Consider the following 7,806-nt stretch of genomic DNA (forward strand, 5'->3'; position numbering starts at 1 on the left):
ATTCGAATAAGGAATCTCGTGAAGAAGGGTTGTTCAAGGGTAAGGTTTCTTAAACCCATTTTCTCTTATGTAATCTTTGTTTCAAAACATGCTACAATTATCTTTTAAATGCTTAATCTGTATGTATTTACTGTAAAATTTATGTTATGTAAATTTTGGATTTGGGTCCGATCCCATGTTCTGCTCAAGGACCTTCAATGGATCCTTCAGCCCGAACATCACCATTAATGAATCCATGATCGCTTAGCGGTGACCATGCTCTCATGTTTTTTAGTCAAGACATCATGGATTTGGGTCCGATCCCATGTTCTGCTCAAGGACCTTCAATGGATCCTTCAGTCCGAACATCACCATTAATGAATCCATGATCGCTTAGCGGTGACCATGCTCTCATGTTTTTTAGTCAAGACATCAAATATGCTTGCTAAAACATAGGCTTGGGCCTTTTCACTTGCCCTTACCCACCTGTAATAGGCATCCCAAACATTTCGGTTTCACTTGCCCTTACCCAGCTGGTAATTGGAAGACATTCCTCCGTTAAAATGAATCTCAGGTCATCAATTACTAGTATCGTGTTTATAATTGATTTCCATGTTGAGTAGTTGTCTCCGTTAAACTTATCCAAAGCGAGTAGTTGACTAATCAAGTTAGACATGCTGAAAAATTAAAGTTCTATTAGTGAAATGCTTTTAAATCCAAACAAGTTTTAACAAAAGTAATAAGATACCTGTATCTCATTAATTTGCAATGATACTTCAGCGAGTTAGAATAACCGCTATCGAGGGGCAGTCAATTACTCCTTCACTGAATCAAGCCATTTTTTTACTACATACTAATACCACAATAACTCTTATTTCTATAGAATTTAGTTATTACTTTTTGGTTAAGAACTTACTAACACTTGGTAATTCTTGTAAGTGTAACCCGCCATTTTCAGATCCCAGAGATCGGTATCAACAAGCTATCGAGGAACAAACAATGCTAAAGACGGACCTAAGAGACCCTATCCATTTATGGAGTTTGCGTTGTTCAGATCCCAAGTCATAACCCTTCGAATGGGTGGTTGCACTAAAATGACACACAGACAGAACATGGGAATCTCACGGTGCAACCTAATGGAGGAGACCGTAGGATGTGTTGACATATTTCCTTCTCCCACTTACTATGAACAACTTCCCCTATTCACCTTGCTATTGACCCATCAAACACTTTCTAAATGGAGTGGTCACCTAAAAATGACACAAATACGAGCATGAATCTCAAGGTTTGAACTCCTAGGGATATGAGAGCTAAAAATAACATATCATATATATCATTAATCTCCAATTGAAGTGTTCTAGATGGTTTGGGTAAACTTTTACTTAGGTATATTTCGGCTAATTAAATACAACCTAGGTGTAGGTGTTTATCCGAGTATAACTCTATATTGGATTTAACCTACAATGCCTAAGTGATAAACCTTTTATAACCTCACATCGATCACACATGCTCATAAAATCGAGTTAACATAACTTAAGAATCGGCTCGATCCCCAGGTAGTAGGTGTTCCATAAACCGTCAACTTAAGTATCTTCAGCTTAGACAGGATCTCTTCCGAGTGAGTTTGCAACCGAAGTTTTACAAGATAACGACCTGTTTTAATTATTAAAATAAGTTGACATTTGTCAACCCTACGTGAGCATGCATTTATCTATGTTAAAGATTTTAAAAGTCTTATTGTTTTTTTATAACAATTATAACTTAGAATTAATCCATTACTAACATCATACATTTCATAATTTAATATAACAACTTATAATAAATCTCATGAAATCCTACAGATGCATACTATATATTATAACACTTATAACATACTTTCAATACATGCAACATGCTTTCCTATGGTGGGATTTTAAATCTACATGGCATACTTTATCCACAAGAAAATTTGATTTAATTAAAACATACATTCATAATGCATAATTAATTAAACATACACTGAAGTGGACCGACTTTGGCATCCTAAGCAAGTAAACAACTAAATTATTACAATAATAATTAAAAATTAGCTCCGAACCACTCTCGAACACTTCAAACCGGTCCGAACAAACTAAAAAATCCTTGAACTAAACCTCCAAAGCACCAAAACAGGCTAAACCATATTGGAATGGGCTAAACTAGGCCAAACCAGTCCAACTGAACCACTGCTTCTCGCATGTGCATTTCTGGGCTTGCTAAAGAATGACAGAAATAGCTTCCAACTACTTTTCCTACTACATCTTGCTTCAATTTCTTCCAATTACAACATAATTTCAAGTCTAATGACTCTAGTAAATTTACAGACCCTTCTTCACACATTAAAGCCTATAAATAAGGAGTCAATTACAACAATTACAACAAAATTGAAGGTAAAACTAGATGCCAATACCATAATATATCCATTTCAACTACCTCAACATTCATCACATGAATTAACACCCACCAAAACAAAATTAATGCAAATTGAGTGCTTAAATCATACTCTGATACTAGTTGTAATAGTAAACTACAAGCATGTGGAAGAAATTTAGATCTTAAGCACTCTAACTACATTAATTTTAGGATTAAAGCATGCATTTTCATAATAAACTTAAAAAAAAAAGGTTTCAGAATACAACCTTTGTTGTCACCCAAAATTGAAGAGATCCATTGTGTAATTTGGATCCCGAACGCTTCATGAACCATCGTTACAGTCTTTCCTTCTATTTTCCGGCCTTAGAACGAATTGTGGGAACCAAATATGTGAGAAATTTCGAGGGAATTCAGAGTTCAAGAGAGTTTGGTAAATGAATAAAAAGTTTTTGAGCAAAGACTTGCCGGATTTAACGGAGACAAGATCTTTTTGAAGAAGCAGCCAAGTGGAGGAGAGCATTGCGATGATGGTCAAAGGTGTGTGTAAATTATATTCTGAGAAGATGGTCATCACAAAGGAAAGCATGAAGGTGAGTTAGAATTTCTTGAGTATACCGCATGCTTGAGGACAAACATGATTTTAAGTTTGAAGGTGTGATGACATGCAGAAATGCATGTCATCTTAGGCTTTTTACTTAGAATTATGAAGGTTGTTAGGTAGAATATGCATCGATCATGATAGGAATTCACGAGAATATGAGTTTGCGTTGATCAGTATGTCGAATCTCAGCTAACCCATTATTTTGCGTTAATTATGTGTTCAATGTTCTGTCTTTGTAGCTAATGCAGGAAATGAATGCAAACGCGGAAACTGGACCACCGCATAGACGACCGTATGCGGAGAAACACTCCATCGCAAAGGCAAATGCAAACACATCGATCAACGTATGGATGTTGCAGTAATCAGCCGTATGCGTCAATCGCATGGGAGCTGCGCTCGTCAAGCGAATGCGGTCATCGTGTAGAGTTGTGGTATTAAGCGAATGCATTCATTGAATGATTGCGGCTGCACGACAATGCAAACTAATGGGATCAACGCAAGGTAGGTGGAACGAACGCATCAACACATGTACCTCGAGAAAATCCGAAGATGATGTTGACATTTCACATACCATGCCGTTCGTGGCAGAGGTTCAGAAAGGATGAACGCGTTGAACGTCAGACTCAGAGCAGTCCAATTAATGTTATCGCGCGCCAAGCTCTATAAGTAGAAGCCGATGAGCTGAAATTCATTTTATCCAAGGTTTTCGCCTGAGGTTCGCCTATGGTGGATCCTTGCGATCCAGACAAACACGTGAGAAGACGCTTGAGAGTTCTTCACCTCCTTCATCCATTCCGAGTGACGACCAGAGCCTTCGACTGGAGTTAGATCTCGAGAGAGTTAGCTCCTCCGCCCATCCATGGCACCATCGGCAGCCTTGACGCACATCCGCTGGAAGCAAATTTTTTCTTCTAGCCGGTCATTTTTTTTTCTTTCTTTTCCTATATTGTATTCTATGACATTTTGAATTAAGGAATTAATACAATCTGTTTTCAACGCATTACTTTGTTCCTTCGACTCCATCTCTATCTTCTTGCTTAGCATCTTTACGTTCATTGCAACACTTAGTGGGATTGCTTGGGTATTGCATATTTAGTCATGTGGATTAGGGATATGAAGCATGTAGCAAACCACCGAGAGGTATGCGTTGCGTGAGTGTGTGAGAAAACCTTATTTACTTAGTGTGGAGTTGCGGCAACGCCTATCTATAGGCTAACACATTGCTTGTCTATGATAAAGTCAGCAACAATCAATTGCTCGAAAGAGTAACTGGTTAGACGCATTAAGCAAGGTTTGTGTTGTTCACTAGGGATAGTAACAATATTGCGTCAACCAAGTTCATGCATTTGTCTTGCTTTATGTTGTGCCCAAGACCCCTTTAGAGATACTCGAAAGAGAGTCTAAAGAAAGAACCTAATGACTCGAGAGAGCTAAGTTAGAATCTAGACTCGAGAGAGCAAGATTAGATTGGCATAAGCAAGAGATAGGGACTTAGAGATAAGCTCTGTTTGTCAACCCTGCATCGCATGCACACTAGGAATAGGAATGATGATATGTGGTCGCCTTGTTTGTGTATCATCGCATAGACAAGAATTAGAGGCTTATTTGTAGGCCCTATAGACACCTCTAAACATACATCGCATGCGTTCTAGCATTAGAAGCTGTAGCATTCGCACCGAGAGATGGTTTACTATTGTATGAGTGTTGCATGATCGCATTAGTTTGTGTTGACTAGGGTTGCCCTTCTGGTCACTCTTAAGTATTGCAATGAATTCATCTCCGTATTTTATCTATTTTCCCATACATTTATTCCAGGTCAAGGTTTGTCGCATCTCTACCTTTCATGCATATTCCCATTGTGTTGTTTGTTAGATAGGAGTAGGAGTAGGATTAACTTAGCAATATCCCCTCCATTCTTTTATTTAAACTGCCGCATGCACATCACCGCAAACATATAGCTACAAGTCCCTGTGTTCAACCTCGGATTACCCGAGAAACTTGCATCCATGTTATACTTGGCGTGAACACAAGAAAACTTATGGCAGGATGCATGGTCATCGCATACATTCGTTAACGCATTTTTCATTCCAACTCATGACCATCGACGCATGACTATCAACACATATCTTAGGAACATGCATCGTATACTGCGTCCAAGGGGTTTTGGTTGTCGAGTAAAATTGACTTCCAATTTCCCGCCATCAAGTTTTTGACACCGTTGTCGGGGACTTGGCAGCTAAATGTTTGTTAAGTTTTGTGTCTCTGTGAGCAAACTTTTTATCTTAGGAATATTGCAGCTTGTGCGACCAGGTTGCAAACAATATTGAAGTGTAGGCGATGCGCTGAAAGCCAATGTTGACACCAAGGTAAAAGGGAAATCAGTTGCAAAAGAGCTGAAGGTAATTCTAAGCTCATGGTGGCCAACATGTGCCCAACAATTGCCGGAAGTTCCAATGGTCAGGGCAGCTTGACCCAAGCAGTTGAGAGTCATCTCCTGCATGAAAGACTCATTGCGGTGACAACACTCCTACTTTTCTAGGGACGTCTTCTACTCTATCTTTAACTTGCTTTCTTAGTATAGGTTCTTTATTTTATTTTATTTTCATTGTTATTTTGGATATATGGCTGTTTCCTTGGTTGTGGTACGTTTGCTCTTGCAGGTGCAACAATAAGTCTCCTCGGTTCGTAGTTCAACGAAAGAATTCCTTTCACCCTTCAACGCATGGCTTCAATCGCGTGGATTCCAACGCATGAGCGCATGCGTTGTTCCGCCTAAGGTCTTTTCTTGTTATCTTATATGCCTTATCCTTTTGAAAATTCTCTTTTTCCCGATTGTGTTGTTTTGCGATGTTTCTATGATGGTACGTATAGTTCACCGCATTCTCTAACTAATCAACGCAAGGCATTCTTTACTTTAAATAGCCTCTTCAAATTTTGAAAGTCTTAAGTTTTATTCTGTGCAAACCTTCATTCAAACATTTATTACCGCATTCTTGTAATTTTGTTTTTAGCTTTGTGGTGAGAATGCTGCCAACCTCTAAGTTTGGGGGTGGCAGTGGTCTCGGAGAATTGCGTTCATTATATTACGATCATTTGAAAAAAAAAAAGTTGAAGCGAGCTTTTGAGAATAATAACTCTACTGTCAACACAATGGGGAAACCCATGTTGATAAGAGTTAAGTTGTGAAAGGCACTTGCTCGTAGTTGGATGCCCACATGACACACGTGAGGGCAAGTCAAAACGAAGGCAAGTCGCCAGGATCAACGCATTAGTGCAACTCCTCTGTCCGGCGCAAGCCAAATCAAAAGAGACAAGAGTTGGGTTGAATATGGAATGCAACCGAAGATGGATGCCCACATGACACACGTGGGGGTAAGCCAAAACAAAGGGCGTAACCAGGTTTAACGCTACTTTTGAATAAGCCATCGCAAAGTTTTGAAGTATTTTTTAATGAACGCATTCTCAAAAGCTAAACACAAAATTGCGGTGAATGAATAAAAAGTTTTTCAGCAAAGGCTTGCTGGATTTAACGGAGACAAGATCTTTTTGAAGAAGCAGCCAAATGGAGGAGAGCATTGCGATGATGGTCAAAGGTGTGTGTAAATTATATTCTGAGAAGATGGTCATCGCAAAGGAAAGCATGAAGGTGAGTTAGAATTTCTTGAGTATAACGCATGCTTGAGGACAAGCATGATTTTAAGTTTAGGGGTGTGATGACATGCAGAAATGCATGTCATCTTAGGCCTTTTACTTAGAATTATGAAAGTTGTTAGGCAGAATATGTGTCGATCATGATAGAAATTCACGAGAATATGAGTTTGCATCGATCAGCATGTCGAATCTTAGCTAACCTGTTATTTTGCGTTAATTATGCGTTCAATGTTCTATCTTTGTAGCTAATGCAGGAAATGAACACAAACGCAGAAACCGGACCACCGCATACACGACCGCATGCAGAGAAACACTCCATCGCAAAGGCAAACACATCTATTAACGTATGGATGTTACGGTAATCAACCGTATGCGTCCATCGCATAGAAGTTGCGCTCGTCAAGCAAATGCGGTCATCGTGTAGAGTTGCGGTATTAAGCGAATGCAGTCATTGAATGATTGTGGCTGCGCGACAATGCAAACTAATGGGATCAATGCAAGGTAGGTAAAATGAACGCATCAACGCATCTACCTCGAGAAAATCCAAAGATGATGTTGACATTTCACCTACCATGTCGTTAGTGGCAGAGGTTCAGAAAGGATGAACGCGTCGAATGTCAGACTCAGAGCAATCCAATTAATGTTATCGGCAATCCAAGCTCTATAAATAGAAGCCGATGAGCTGAAATTCATTTTATCCAAGGTTTTCGCCTGAGGTTCGCCTATGGTGGATCCTTGCGATCCAGAAAAACGCGTGAGAAGACCCTTGAGAGTTCTTCACCTCCTTCATCCATTCCGAGTGACGACCGAAGCCTTCGATCGGAGCTAGATCTCGAGAGAGTTAGCTCCTCCGCCCATCCATGGCACCACCAGCAGCCTTGACGCACATCCGCTAAAAGCAAAGTTTTGTTTCCAGCCGGTCATTTTTTTTTTCCTTTCTTTTCCTATATTGTATTCTATGAAATTTTGAATTAAGGAATTAATACAATCTGTTTTCAATGCATTACTCTATTCCTTCGACTCCATCTCCATCTTCTTGCTTAGCATCTTTACGTTCATTGCAACACTTAGTGGGATTGCTTGGGTATTGCATACTTAGTCATGTGGATTAGGGATATGAAGCATGTAGCAAACCACCGAGAGGTGTGCGTTGCGTGAGTGTGTGAGAAAACCTTATTTGCTTA

The sequence above is a fragment of the Benincasa hispida genome, chromosome 7 (assembly GCF_027475165.1).
Source record: "Benincasa hispida cultivar pf3 chromosome 7, pf3_genome.v1.1, whole genome shotgun sequence".
NCBI classification, from domain to species: domain Eukaryota; kingdom Viridiplantae; phylum Streptophyta; class Magnoliopsida; order Cucurbitales; family Cucurbitaceae; genus Benincasa; species Benincasa hispida.